Here is a 15,554-nt window from a genome sequence, read left to right as displayed (position 1 = left end):
TCTGCCTCCAAACTGCGAAACAGATGAGTTTATCCTTGTGAAAGCAGCAAACGGGAAAATCTATAAGGAACCACTGTCATCCTCTATTGTTCACAGATCCGCAAACAAACCAAACTGTTAGGTGTAGGGTAATTATATCGAAAGTTTGTCCAGTTAATTTGCTGGGAAGAGATTTGATGCATTCGTTTGGAATAGCGGCAATTCCCACACCTAAAGGCATTGAGGCGAAAAGGTTAGCGGATGGCTTGGTGGTACAGGGAGTACAAGACTTGTTTTACTGGTATAGCCAGGACTTGATTTCAAATGGCCCAGGGAGGGTTGATACAGACTTGATCAACCTAGCTTTAAGTAAATCTAGAAGCGGGTCACCGCAGGTTGCGGTGCACTTACATTGTACAATGTTCTATAGAAAGGCCCCTGGTCCGGATAAGGAATTTGAAAAAGAATTCTTTAAGCACAAACGTGCAAGGATAATTTTGAATGATATGTTTTGGGATATGCAAGGTAATACAGTAGTGACCTGTACTTTGACCAAGGAAATGAGTTCTTTATATCGCTCAGGTTATAGCCCACATATTTCAATTACTAAAGTGGTGGGGACACATTGGGTAGATTTGGCGAAAAAGGTAATGAATTGGGACACAATGTCCGAAAGTCAGTTGAAGGATCAACAGATCCAGGTACAAAGATTAAATTGGGTGACTTAGGCACAACCAAGTGTGCACTTCAGGGATGACAAAACAGAAATGGCATGACAAATTCTTCTAACTCAAGAGGAAGATAGTGCGTTAAGTGCCTTACCTGTAGATTTATGGTCAAAAGGTAAAGGGGATGTGGGACTGATGAAAACAGCAGGTGAAGTTTGTATAACTCCAAAGTCAGGTTTTAGACCTCGTAAGCACCAATACCCGCTAAGTAAACAAGCAGAGGAAGGAATTAAGCCAGTTATTGAGCAGCTAAAACTGGCAGGAATTCTTGTTGAATGCCCAGATTCACCCTGCAATACTCCGTTGTTTCCTGTAAAGAAACCGGATGGGTCATGGAGGTTGGTTCAGGATTTACAAGCAGTTAATTCGGCTGTGATCCCAAGAGCACCGGTGGTCCCTGACCCCTATACATTACTTAATGATTTACTACCTCAGCACAGATATTTTTCTGTCATAGATATAAGCAATGCCTTTTTCTCCATACCACTACATAAGGAGAGTTGATTTTGGTTTGCATTCACTTATCAAGGTAAAAGATACACCTACACCAGATTGCCACAGGGTTATTGTGAGAGTCCGACAATATTTGCACAAGAAATGGCTGCGAATGTGGCTCAGTTTGTCCCCCCAGAGGGAAGCCAGGTTCTGTTGTATGTAGATGATATTTTGTTGGCCTCACCCACGCAGGAAGGTTGTAAAAGGGATACCCTTGCCCTTCTTAGTTTTTTAGCTGAGCAAGGACATAAGGTAAATAAAGAAAAGTTACAATTGTGGAAAGCACAAGTAAAGTACTTGGGTTATTTAATTTCGCAGGCAGGTAGACAATTGGAGAACAAAAGAAAACAAGCAATTCTTGAGGCACCTATGCCCACAACTAAGCGGGAGATGATGTCCTTTTTAGGTGTGACTAATTTTTGTAGAAGTTGGATCCCTAATTATGCTGAGGAAGTAGGGCCATTGACCGCACTAATCTATGACACTCCCATGGCAGCTAAGAATAATATACAGTGGACAAATAAAGCAATACAGGCATTTAATAGAATTAAGCAATTGATAGCAGGATCCTCTGTTTTGGGTTTTCCCAACTATTCTAAGCCGTTTATACAAATGGTTGATTGTAAGGGAGGATATAGGACTTCGGTTCTGGTACAAGTACATGGGGATAAACAGAGACCGATAGCTTTCTACTCCTCCAGATTAGATCCTGTTGCAAGGGCATTGCCGTGTTGTGTTCAAGCTGTAGTGGCAGCCGCCATGGCAGTACAAGCATCAGCACCATTAGTTTTGTTCCACCCATTACAATTGCGGGTTCCACATTCAGTTGCTAGTATACTTTTGCAAGATAAGATAACTTTTTTATCTCCTAGTCAACATTTGACATGTATGACAGTGCTGCTGACACAGCCTCATATGACCATAGAAAGATGTACTACTCTTAATCCGGCAACACTTTTGCCGACTCCAGAGGAAGGTACTCCACACGTTTGTTTAGAGAGCATTCATGACAAAGTGCTTCCCCGACCAGATTTAACGGATATTCCGTTGGTAGATTCTGATCTCGTTTTGTTTGTAGACGGATCAGCAAAGAAAGACACTGTAGGAAAAACACTAGTAGGGTATGCAGTCACCAAAGAAACTGAAGTTTTGGAGGCAAAAGGATTGTCAAACATTTATTCTGCACAAGCAGCTGAGTTGGTGGCTTTGACTCGAGCTTGTACCTTAGGGGAGGGTAAGAAAGTGACAATCTATACAGATAGTCAATATGCTTTCTCCACTGTCCATGTTTTCGCTCAACAATGGAAGAATAGGGGAATGGTTACTGCGACAGGCAAACCAATAAATCACAGAAATTTAATTTTACAGTTGTTAGATGCAGTGCAACTACCACTTCAGATAGCGATATGTAAATGTTCCGCACATACCAATAGAAAAGATCCTGTCTCCAGGGGAAATGCCCTTGCTGATATGGCTGCAAAAAAGGCAGCTCAAGAAAATGATTTCCTTTTACATAACAATGATTTAGAGCCCGGACACCTCTTAGACGTAGAGACACTTAAAGTAATGCAAACACTGACAACACAGAAGGAAAAATGTTGTTGGGTAAAATATGGTATCACTCAACAGGATGGGTTTTATAGGGCATCAGATGGCAAAACGGTATTACCCTCAAACCTTTTTAGGTATGCAGCATTGGTTAGCCATGGACATGCCCATGTAGGAGTACAGACAATGATTCAAATAGTGTCTAAGGTGTTTTGGTGTAAGGGATTTTCAACTTATGCAAAGCAATTCTGTTTATCTTGTTTATTGTGTGCAAAGTATCATGCTCAGGGGGGAGTTAAAAAGTCTCAGCAGGCATTCCCCACCCCTCCATATCCATTCCACACACTCTGTATGGATTTTATTGAATTGACACCCTCAGAGGGAAAAAGGTTCAGTTTAGTCATTATTGATGCTTTTTCTAAATGGGTAGAAGCTTTTCCAGTAAAGCACCCGAATGCACAAACAGTAGCAAAGCTTTTGACTACAGAAATAATTCCCCGATTTGGTTTACCAAGACACATTTACAGTGATAATGGGTCTCATTTTGTTAACCAGATTGTTCAGAAGTTGGGTCAAGTGTTTCAAATTGATCTCAAGTACCATTGTGCTTACCATCCCCAGTCAGCTGGACTGGTGGAAAGACAACGGTGTCTTGAAGAGTAAGCTCCGCAAACTGATGGCAGAAACACATAGATCATGGACTGCGTGCCTTCCTTTGGCACTCCTGTATATGCGAATCTCACCCTCCTACAAAGGACTTACACCATTTGAACTTTTGTTTGGGAGACCATATTACGTCCCGCAGTGGCAAGGATTGTTGCCAGCGGAACGTGAGGGGGGTGAGGATCTAGCAGATTATATGAAAAAGCTGCTAAATGTCAAGTCTCTTGTAACCAATGACTCCTTTGCAGATTCCAGAAATGAAACCTTGTTAAGCGTGGCACCCAGGGACTGGGTGTGGATCCGAATTGTGAAGAGTAATTACTATAACCATTGTGTCACCACAAGAAAGTGATTCAGGAGTTTATGGAATCTGAGTGTCTCTTCCAATTGGAACTGATCCTTTGGGGACCCTCCAACTTAAAGTACAAAGCCTTAAAAATGCTACAAGTAAAGCAGATTTTGCCTTCACATAAGAAGAACAATTGTTACTAGAGACGGGATTCGTACACCATAATGAATGGTTATCTTGGGTTAGATATAGTACCAGAGAGGCACATCGTGAGAACTGTGTTTCTTGCGCTGAAGGTAAACAGCAACTAGCGACAGTCCCATTGATGCGAGATGAAGGTAACCTAACGTGTCTGTTAAAATTATTCTTCAACAAAACTGAAGATAAATGCAAAAATGAAACTCCGCGTTTTCCAGTCAGAAGCAAAGTTGAGAAACCACCTGCAGCGATTTCCTATCCAGGTTCGTATATGTGCATTTCCAGAGATGGCACAGGGAAGAATTATGGCAATATGGGATGGAACTATTGCAATGTTACTGTGAATAGCAATGAAAATCCATTTCTGGAGAACTAAACTCATAGTTTAGCAGACGTATGGTGGTTATGTGGAGACAACAAACTCAGATCAAGGCTTACGATTCCCTGGAAGGGAACTTGTGCACTTATAAAGTTAATTCTGCCATTCTACATTTTCCCAGTTCCAGCAAGCAATTTCGTAAGAGAACCTGAAATCAAGCTGAAGTGGTTGAGTAGGAGAAAAAGAGTAGCACCGAAGCAATCCTTCGATAACGGTGTCTACATCGATAGTATTGGCGTACCTGATGAATACAAAGCAATAAACAAAATAGCAGCTGGTTTTACATCCATCTTTGTCTGGATTCAACCTAATAAGAATGTGGACTGGATCAACTACATTTACTATAACCAGCAGCGTTTTGTGAACTATACCAAAGATGCATTGAAAGGAATTGCTGAACAACTAGAGGCCACTTCGCAGGTGGCATGGCAGAATCGAATTGCGTTGGATATGCTCCTGGCCAAAGGAGGAGGAGTTTGCAGGATGTTTGGGACTTTCTGTTGTACGTACATTCCAAACAACACTGCGCCTGATGGAAGTATCACTCGAGCTTTGAAAGGTTTGGAAATGTTATCCGAAGAATTGGCAGAGAACTCTGGGGTAAATAATCCCTTTACAGACTTTCTACAAGCGTGGTTTGGAAAATAGTCATCTCATCAGCAGTTTCCTGGTGTCCATTGGAGTCGCTGTGGCTATCGTGGTGGAATGTGGTTGCTGTTGTATACCCTGTATCAGAGGTCTTCTACAAAGACTGGCTGATACTGCTGTTACGAAGACGATGTACCAGCAATTGCAACAGACTGGTGAAAGTGAATACATTGAAATGTGACTTTTTGCAAATGTTTTTGAAGTTTAAAAGTTTGTCTTGCCAATGAAGTAATATATGCAAAGAAAAACTTAGTTTTTACCATATATTGCTGAAATAAAAAGACAAATAAGCATTTTCATGGGGGAAATGTTAAGAGAAAAGTTTTAAAAACATACTGTTATTTGTCTTTTTCCTCTTCTTGCAAAGTGAACATGTTATTTGTTGGGATATGCCTATCAAAGATGGGCCTCATCAGTGAACAAAATGCAGCATTGCTTATAAACCTGAATAATAACTGTTTTCTGCTTTTCAGAATAAAGAGACTTGGTTATAGCTTAGTGAAGCCTGGGATAAGGATGCACGGCCGAGTAAGAGTTAATTTACTGAAGCAGGCTGTGCGTCCTGGAAAATTTGAGCTACCATTGTTGAACTGAACATTCTGTACTTCTTGAACATTCTGCACTAACTGTTGGTTTGAGGTAATTTTTGATAAACATGTTTACCACAGGTGTTTTCCATAGCCAACTGTCAACGGTCAGAAATGTAACAAAAAGTTGTTTTGCTTGCAGTATAAAAGTTGATGTCAGTAAACAAGTTGACCAGAGGAGGAGATCACCTTGGCCAACATGATGTGTAATCTGGTTAGCTGCTAATAAAGAAGTTTTTCATCACCTGAGGCAGATGTGACTCGTTTGAATTTTTCTTCTGACAGGAGGTAAGGAATCAGGATTTAAGCTGGATTCAGTATACACATCATCCACAATATCTAACACTGGTGGAATAGCAAGGGGTCTGTGTTGAGGTAATAAAAGGAAGTCTCTGAGCCTTTTCTTGGATTCTGAGTAATCCTGGCTTTCCCAATGGAAATGCTCCCTCATGGTACGCAAGGTTTCCCCAAAGGAGTAGTCCTCAGGCAGAGAGGCTGATGGAATTGACTCCTCAGCATCAGAATCCTCATAAGGGGGTAAAGAATATCCTAGGTCTGAGGATGAATCTGAAGAGATGGACACCTGGTCGGATGAGTCATAGTCTGCATCCTGTCTAGGCCTTTTATCAGGAGGGGGATGGGACCCCCTGATTAAAGTGATTAGGTCTTCGGCCATTTAGAGCATTTGTTTCTTAGGCATGGAGGCCTGTCCTGGAGAATGCTGTATTTGTTTCTTTGATTTTAAAGGAGGCTTAGACTTAGCAGAGGGTTTAATGCTTAACTGAGTAGGTCTGAAAACACCCTCTGAAGCTGCGGGTAGCTCAGCTACTCCGGATCCCTCTGAAGGGTTAGTTTCGGTAGGCTGAATAACTTGTACGTCCGAAGGCCCAGCCATCTCCATGTGGGAGTCAGAGGCGGCCTGTGGTTCTACAGAAGTGGTCGTCAGTGGCTGCAAAGGCGCCTCACTGAAAACAGGAGAACCGGTGACTGGCCTAGAAGAGGCTTCGTCATCAGTTTTGGGCTTCGGATGCCTATCCTTGTCTTTGCGCTTTTTATGTATACCGGTCATCGGAAGTTCCGACGGCATGGTATAATTGAATTTTCTACCAAAATAATGTCGGGCAAAATCAAACCAACGTTTAATAGTGTGCTTGTTAAACCTAGCACAAAACTGACAACCAGTGATGTCGTGGTCTGGGCCTAGGCATGGGATACAATAAGAATGGAAATCCTTATGAGGTATTTGCTTCCCAGAAGAAATACAGTTATTAACTTTTACTGACATTGGTCTGAGGCAAGAAAAATTTTCCCCAATAGGGTACTTAGCTTTGTAGAAGACTTTGGTTCTGGATTCGGAATGAAAATCTCAGGAGACGGCCGACCGGCACTTGCGAACTGCTTTTGCTTCGGGCACTGCGCGGCAAGAAAGACTGAAGAAAATGGCATTGGCTGCATCCCTGTTGCACGGACGTCAGGGAGGAGGTGACAGCAACCAACGCCGGACCAAGACTTTGGAACTCAGGCCGACTGGGGAACCGCCTGATGGCAGGATAACCCAAGTGTAATGACTGCAGCAGTGTAACATGATGAACATCACGCCCCTTTGAAGCAACCACTCATGGACTTGAGCTGAGGACCTGCTTAGAGTGTCTGCCAAATGACTCAGACCTGAAGGGATATAAACTGCCTGAAGAGTCACTTGATATTTGACAGCAAGATCCCAAACCAGGAGAGCTGGTAAAGAAGGTGAGATCTTGTTCCTCCTGTTTGTTTATATACCACATCACTGTGGTACTGTCTGTGAATACCTTCAGAGGCCTTGGACAGAAGAAGATAAAAAGCCTGAAGAGCCAGCATTAGAGCTCTCATCTCTTTGACATTGATGTGCTACTGCTGAAGAGGTGAACACACTTCCCCTGTACCTTTAGGGAGCTTATTGTTGCTCCCCATCCCATGTCTGAAGCGTCTGTGAACAGTTCCTGAGAGGAATGAAAAGGGAGCCATAGATTCAGAGACAACTGCTCAATCCACCAGTGAAGTTCCTTTTTGAGACTAGGGAGAAGAGGAACTACAAAGTCTACAGGATGTGCATGTTGAAGCCACACTGACTTCAGAAACCATTAACATTTTCTCATATGGAGTTTTGGCCAGAGTGAGCATCGGAATGGTAGATGCCATGAAACCCAGAGCTCCCAGAATCTCCTTGGCTGTAATGGAGGCCAGAGGATGAAGAGTTTGAAAGTAAGAAATGAGAGTTAAGGCCTTTGGAGGAGGCAGGGATGCCAGCATTGGCACTGTCTGAATCCTACAACCCCAGAAAAACATGATTCTGAAAAGGAGTTAGAGAAGACTTTGAAGTTTATTGTGAACCCCAGGATCTAAAGAAGGGAAATGGTAAAATGAAGATTTTGCAAAAGGATCTTTGGAGTGGATGCCTGAAACAGAAGGTCATCCAAGTAAGGAAATATTTGATCCATTGAAGCCTGCAAAAAGCAATCAGAGGAGAGAGGTATTTGGTGAATACATTTGGGGCAGTAGAAAACTCAAAGGGAAAAGTAACAGAGAAATGCAAAAAACTTCCTGAAGAGAGGATGGATCAGAATATGGAGATAAGCTTCCTTGAGATCCAGTGACACCATATAGGCCTGAGGGAGCAAGAGAGGAAAAAAAAGTCTGAAGGAACAAAAGTGTTGGCATGAGAGAGGTCTAGAACTTGTCTCCAAGTGCCCTCTTTTCTGGGCACTAGAAACACTGAATAAAGCCCTTCCCCCTTTGGGACACAGGTATCTCTTGAATACTACCCTGAGTCAAAAGATCTCAAAGAATGTCTAGGGAAAAAAGGAAGCTGTTCTCAAGGAGGGTGAGGAATCCCCAATAAAGTGAGGACAGGATTTCCATACCATGAATTACCAATGATGAATAATGGACAGAACCAAAGAATCCCAAGTAATTTGAAGCCAAACAAATGGAAAGGTGAAGAGAAAATGGAATGTGGCTGGGAAGACACAGTCATATAGCACCTGATTTATCAGGAAAGGAAAGCTTCGGAATTCCTGAAGTCTGAGTGGCCTTAGCAGGAGAAGCCTGCTTGCCACTATTTTTACTCTTAGTGGTAGGGCAAGATTGCCTACAAACAAAGGCTGGCTTACTGGACTAGTTTCTCTGAAATTTAGGCACAGGAAAAACAAACATGTTTAAGCTTCTGTAAGACTTTCTTCTTACCCTTAAGGGACTTAAACCAGCTGCAGCTTCCCCAAGCAAACGTTTATAATCCAGAGGAGCATCTATCAACTTAGCCTTAATATCATCAGGTAAAGGTTGAAGCCTAAACCAAGAATACCTCATCACTGAATCAAAATGCAGCGGCCCTAGAAGAGGCATCTGCTGCATCATAACTATATTTGATAGAATGACAAACCACTTGAGAGGAAGTCCCTAGCAAGGAAAGAGCAGAGGGCTTAACCTCAGAGGCTGGAAGATCAGAAATAAGCTGACAGGCCTTAGAAAGGAGAGTCAAGACATAACTAGACATATGGTTTTGACAATTAATAGCCCTAAAAGCTAGGGTAGAAGAAGTGTAAACCTTCTTGCTCAGTCTTTCCGGCATTCTACTATCCTTGTCTGAAGAAAGTAACTTGGGCAAAGGAAGCAATTGAGATGGATTATCAGAAGCTACAGACACCACATAGGGGTCAGCAGCAGGACATTTGTACAGGAAGTTACAATTCTCAGGCACCCTATAAAACCTATCAGGCTTCTTGGGAGCAGAGGGCAGATAATCAGGTGCTTTCGAGCCACTGGAAAAAGCATCCAAAAAAGCAGCCAAAACGGGAGGAATTGCGGCAGGTTTAGGAGGTTTCATCTTATGGATATCAGAGATCTGAGCACAATCCCATTTAAAAAAATTCCATCATCCTAGAGATTGTGTCTCCAAATGAAATTTCCAAAGTAGTACCAGGACTATTAGATTCCTCCTCCTCCTCTGACCCACAGTCCAAAGGAGAAGGCATACGAGTAGAATAAGCCAGGGATTCTTCATCAGAATCCAACTATTCCTCAGATGTATCCTGTTCTCGAAGTCTTTTAAGGGGAGTAGAAGACCAAGGAGGAGCAGGAAGAGACCCCCCCCCGAGGAGGTTTTAATGACATTAAAGCATTAAACAACCCTGGGTAAAGGCCAGCCTCTCACTTTGTGGATCCCTAGGAGAAGAAGAAACATGTTTAGCTTTTTTTGCTTCTTTAAGGGAATGTCTGCCCTATAAAATTTAGAGGGCTCTGCCCAGGGTGGTATACAATAATTAAAGAAGGCACTTCTTCCCTAACTAGAATCTGCAAAACCCTCCTAGTCCCTTTGGAAATAATCCGACTGTTGTACCCACTGAACATCTGAAATGGATGCCTGCAAAGCCTTGTAGGACGTGCTGCCAGCCTCCAACCCGATCATGTCAGAGGAATCAGACAACAAAGATGGGTGAGCCTCCAGGTTCTCACCGCCCTTGGGAGAAGCACCAGGCAAAGACTGGGCAATGGAAGATTCTGATGTTACCTTTAACACCTTCTTCCCTAATGGCTGACCCTCTGGGAGGGGAAGCTCCTTCCACTGTATCATTAGTGAGATGCTTAAGACACTAGTTCTTAAGATACAATAAAAGGGAAGAAAGCCTAATACAAATGGTTTTTGGAATGAAAGCCTGACAAATATGTCAGGTCATATGGCTGTGAGAATCTCCTAGGCAAAAAAAAAGATGCTTATCATGGCAATCTTTATGGGGAATCTGTTTCCTGCACTGGCACTTACCCTTCCTGGATAAGATTAATCCCCCTGAGCAACAAAAAGCTATTAAAAAAACAAAACCACAATGAGACACTTATTTGCAATGGCTCAGAACCATCAGGAAGATGTAGATGATATCGGAGAACGAAAACCGCATTCAAACTGGTGGAAAATGACGTTAAGCGTTCAGACCAACAATCTGGATACGTGTTTGGACTGGGGGCAAAGAAGTTCTGAGGATGGCATGTCTGGACATCACCTTTATCATGGGTGATGTGCAGTGTACCATAAAGCAACTGCTTTGGTATACTGGCCAATGTTGGAGCTTCCATGGCAGGGAATCCCACAAATAATGAATATTGCAGCAGTGAATGTAAGGACATCTGAGGATCCGATAAGTTGTTCCATGGTTAAGCAGACAAGGTGCCAGATTCCCAGGGAAGTCCAGCAGCAATATTTGGAAAAACAAGCAAGATAGAAAAATGTAACTTTCTCCGATAAAACAGTAAAAAAGTACTTTAAACACTTATCTCATGTCCCAAAAGTAAAATATCAGTTTCCTCCACAGAAAAAGGTAGTTTAAAATAAAAGCTATGTACTTACCATAATGTTCCATCTGCATTGTCCATTTTCATTATTCAGCTGTTAGGTTTGGATCCAACTCGGCTATCACTAAGGCTTGTGGCCATCAAAAATCTCTCAAGTTCCTCCCTTACCTATAATGCACCAATCCCTAAACATAACTCAGATCTTTGCTGATTTACATAAAGTAAAAAGGACTACTATAAATTTCCTCACAGAAAAAGTCATACCTGGAGCTCAACATTAAGGACAGTGGTGTCCTTAAAATCTTTCATTCTTCCAAAAATCCATTGTGAAAAAAGGTTGGTGGGTGAGAAGTTGAAGAATAAAAATTGACAAAATAGATGGAACATTGTGGTAAGTACATAATGTTTTATCTGATGTCAATGTTCATTCTATCCTCAACTGTTGGGACACAGTCCCCAGCTACCTAAAATCCTGGGTGAGCTTTAAAGAAGGATATTCCTGAGCATAGTTGAGCCAAAAGCTGCTCTTTGCCTTTGAGACCAGATCAAGTTTGTAATGAGTGATAAAGGTATGAGAACTGGCTCAAGTTGTAGCTGTACGTATATCATCCATGAAAACTCTAGATAGAGAGACTGAAGAAATTGCAAATTTTTTTGTAAGGTTAGACCCAGCTTGTAGATAAATGATATACAATCTAACTGCCTGTGAACATCTAATAAATACAACATATATTCATCTTTGCAAATTTAGGAAAGAAAACTGGCAAATTAATGGACTGTGATATTGGATTCTGACACCACCTTAGGGAGGAAAGGAGCATTGGCACATACTGACACTCTATCCTTAAGAAGGATCAAGTGGGGAGGTGCAGAAAACAATGCTTGAAGTTCTGTAATTCTTCTAGCAGAGGTAATGTCCACTAGATAGTTTTCCAGGTCAGGAACTTAAAATCGCATTTAGCTGCTGGTTTAAAGGGGGACTGAATAAGGCCTGCACTACTAAGATCAAATCCCATTGTGGAGTAGAATCTTTATATGGGTGTCTAAGCAGGAGTGTAACTCTCAAAAATGCTTTACAAAATTTAAACATAGCCACAGAGGCATTCTCAAATCCAGTATGAAAATTATATATTGCTGCTAACTGAACTTTAAACGTCAAGGAGCTAGCTCCCTCATTAAAAACTGTTGCCAAAATTCAAGTATACTTTGTACTGGAGCTGAGAAGGGTTCAGTGGGTTTTTGTTGTGCCCAGCAAACAAACCTTTTCCACTTACTTCTATAAAGTTTTCTTGGAGAAGGCTTATGGGAAGGTAAAAGTAAATGACAAATGGGGATGAGAGCATTGATTGTCTGGCTGTTAACGGAATTGGAGAAACCATGCTGTTAGCTTGAGGTTCAAGATATCCATATGATTCATGCCTGTTAGCTGAGACAGCAGATCTGGAATTGGATCCAGAGTCCAAGGTGGATAAAGAGGATGAGGCTAAAGGAAAGAACTAAATCTAATAAGGCCAGTAAGGTGCAATGAGGATGACATTGCTCTTCAACCTGGCAGCTCTCTGTATGTTGCTTTTCTTTCGGCTTTTCCTGGTTAGGAATCACCACAGCGGAACTCCGGTCCACTAATGATTGGCAGTAGATTTTTATGGTGCCGAGGTGCCAGCTCGATGTCCAACCTTCAATGAAGGCACACTCATTCATGCATGTCTTTCAAATGCTACTTGACCGCGGGGAGGACATGCAGACTCCACACAGAAGGCGCTCCAGCCAAGAATCGAACGGGAGAACCTCTTGCTGTGAGGCGAAAATGCTAGCGCTACACCACCACGGCTTAACCTGGCAGCTCTCTGTATAAATTTTGGAATTTGTGGGTTAAACATAAAGGAGACAGGGGGGCAATTGTAGAGTACAGCATCCCTCGATGATAATCCCAGAGGGGGAATTAGGGCAAAGTACTTACTGCATTTGTTTAGGGGAGAAGCAAGGCTGGCCCCCATTAACGGAAAAATCATTTGTCACTTTCAAGCTGAGACCACTTGTGAGATAGAAGAATGGACCTACTCAATTTGTCTGCAATCACATTGAATTTTCCCAGGATGTGCATTGTTAGGAGAAAGCAGTTGGATGAGATCACCTATTGACACACCAAGGTCTTCTCGACACAGGGGGTAAGACCTGGTTACTACTTGCTTGTTAATGTACCAAACACTGACATATTGTCTGTCTGGACCACAACTGTCCTACATGGGAGAGCGTCTTGGAATGCCTGCAACACTTAGAGCACTGCTCTCATTTTGAGAACACTGATATGTGTGTTGGCCTCGTCGAGTTACCAAGTGTCTTAGACTCTCTTCCCCAGGAAGTGCGCCCTCCACCCAATCTGGGAAGCGTCCATGATCGCTATGGCTTTGGGCTAAGGGAAAATGAAAGGACGGCCTTGTAGAAGTTGATCTGATCATATCCACAACAAAAGGTATTTCTTGCATGTCTGAGTGATTATCTGTGCTGACATACGTTGATAAAGAATCAACCACTGAGTTGCTAGGATCCATTGAAAAATTCTCATATGAAATCTCACTAGAGGTACTAAAAGGATGACCATGGACACTGAGCCCAAGGTTTGCAGAATCAATTGAACAAGAAGTTATGTACTCACCATAACGTTCGATGTATGTAGTCCATCTCGCCTTACATTCTTACCCTGGGTTCGGAGCCGACTCGGCCATCCTCTAGCTCAAAGTCTTCAACTGGCTCATGGCTAAGAGGTATCCCATCATGCAACAGGCCCATTCCTCAGATCTTGTTTGCTGCAAGCGTGCACACACACATACACACTGAGAACAACAACAAGCCCCACAGAAAGGACTACTGACACCCAGAGACTATACCTCCAGGTCCTCAAGGAGGGGGTAGGAGCGGGGTTTAGTAAGAATGTAAGGCGAGATGGACTACATACATCGAACATTATGGTGAGTAAATAACTTACTGATGTTATGTAGTCCAATCTCGCCTTCATTCTTACCTCTGGGACAGCATCCCTAGCACCTTGACCTTGGGTGGCTCAGTGAAAAATACTTGAGCACTGTGGAACCAAAGGAAGATCTGCTTGTAGAGACCAGATGTAATTTGTAGTGACTAATAAAAGTATGATGCGAAGCCCATGTTGCTGCAGCACAAATATCATCCATAGAAATCCTAGCCTGAAATGCAGTAGAGGTAGCCACAGATCGTGTAGAATGAGCCTTCACTTTAAAGGGTAATTCTTTGCCATTGGAACCATAAATAAATGAGATGCAACTGGAAATCCAGTGAGACAAAGTTACTTTAGAAACAGGAACCCCAAGTCTAGTGCCTGAAAATGAGACAAACAGTTGATCTGATTTCCTGAAATATTTTGTCCTATGTAAATAGAAATGCAATTGTCTATGAACGTCTAGCTGATGAAACTTAAATTCTGCCTTGTTAGAAAATTCAGGAAAAAACACAGGCAACTCAATGGATTGGTTGATATTGACAACAGAAGCAACCTTTGGAATAAAGGAAGGATTTGTTTTTAAGGAGACCCTGTCTTTGTGAAACACCAAATAAGGTGGCTTAATCGATAAAGCTTGGAGCTCAGAGACCCGCCTAGCTGAAGTTATGGCTACCAAGAATACTATCTTCCATGACAAGAATTTAGTGTCACACATAGCTGCAGGCTCAAAGGGAGTTGAGGTGAGCTTCTGTAATACAAAATTGAGGTCCCATGACATTACTGGATCAAAGACTGGAGGTTGGAGTAACATTGTCCCTTTCAGAAAGGCCCTACAAAGCCTATGAGCCATAAGGTTGGGCTCATTAGCAATGTGAAAGGTAGAAATCGCTGCCAATTGCACTTTAATGGTTGCCGCAGCTGACTCCTGAGTAAACAGTTGAGAAAGAAATTCTAATATTGCCGAAATAGGCACTGTATAAGGATCAATATGTCTTTCACTGGCCCAAATGGTGAATCTCTTCCACTTACTGGAATACATCTTCCTGGTAGAAGGCTTGTGGGAAGTAGACAGAATGTGGACTACTTCCGGGGGAAAAATCATGAAGCTTGACTAGGGACGGAACTGGAGCAGCCAAGCTGTCAACTTGAAGGCCTGGATGGAAGGATGGAACTGTCCTGACATATGAGTCAGTAGATCTGGATCTGGGTCCAGAATCCAGGAATCATCCATTAGATAGGGTTGAAGGAAGGAAACCAAATCTGACGAGGCCAGTGTGGGGCAATCAGGATCATCTTGCTTCCCAAAGACAGTGCTTTTTGAATGACCTTTGATATCAGAGGAAATGGTGGAAAGGCATAGAGAAGACTGCAGGGACAATCGTGAACCAGAAGGTCCCTGTGCGTCTCCCCCTCAGGGGGGATAAGGGTGAAGTAGCTGCTGCATTTGGTATTGAGGGGGCTGGCAAATAGATCGCAAGGCTGACCCCATCTGTGGAATACCTTCTCCACAACATATTTGTTCAGGGACCACTCATGAGGCATTAGGATAGCTCTGCTCAGCTTGCCGACAATCACGTTAGACTTCCCCGGTATATGCGTTGCAAATAGAAAGTGCTGGGAAGACACCGCCCACTGCCAAACTCGAAGTGCCTCTCTGCAAAGGGGGTATGATTTGGTTCCTCCCTGCTTGTTCAGATACCATACCACTGACATGTTGTCTGAGTGTATTGCAATTGTCCCTAGA

This window comes from Protopterus annectens, chromosome 13.part0 (assembly GCF_019279795.1).
Source record: "Protopterus annectens isolate FY-2018-M chromosome 13.part0, PAN1.0, whole genome shotgun sequence".
NCBI lineage: Eukaryota > Metazoa > Chordata > Ceratodontiformes > Protopteridae > Protopterus > Protopterus annectens.
This window is presented reverse-complemented; position numbering follows the sequence as displayed.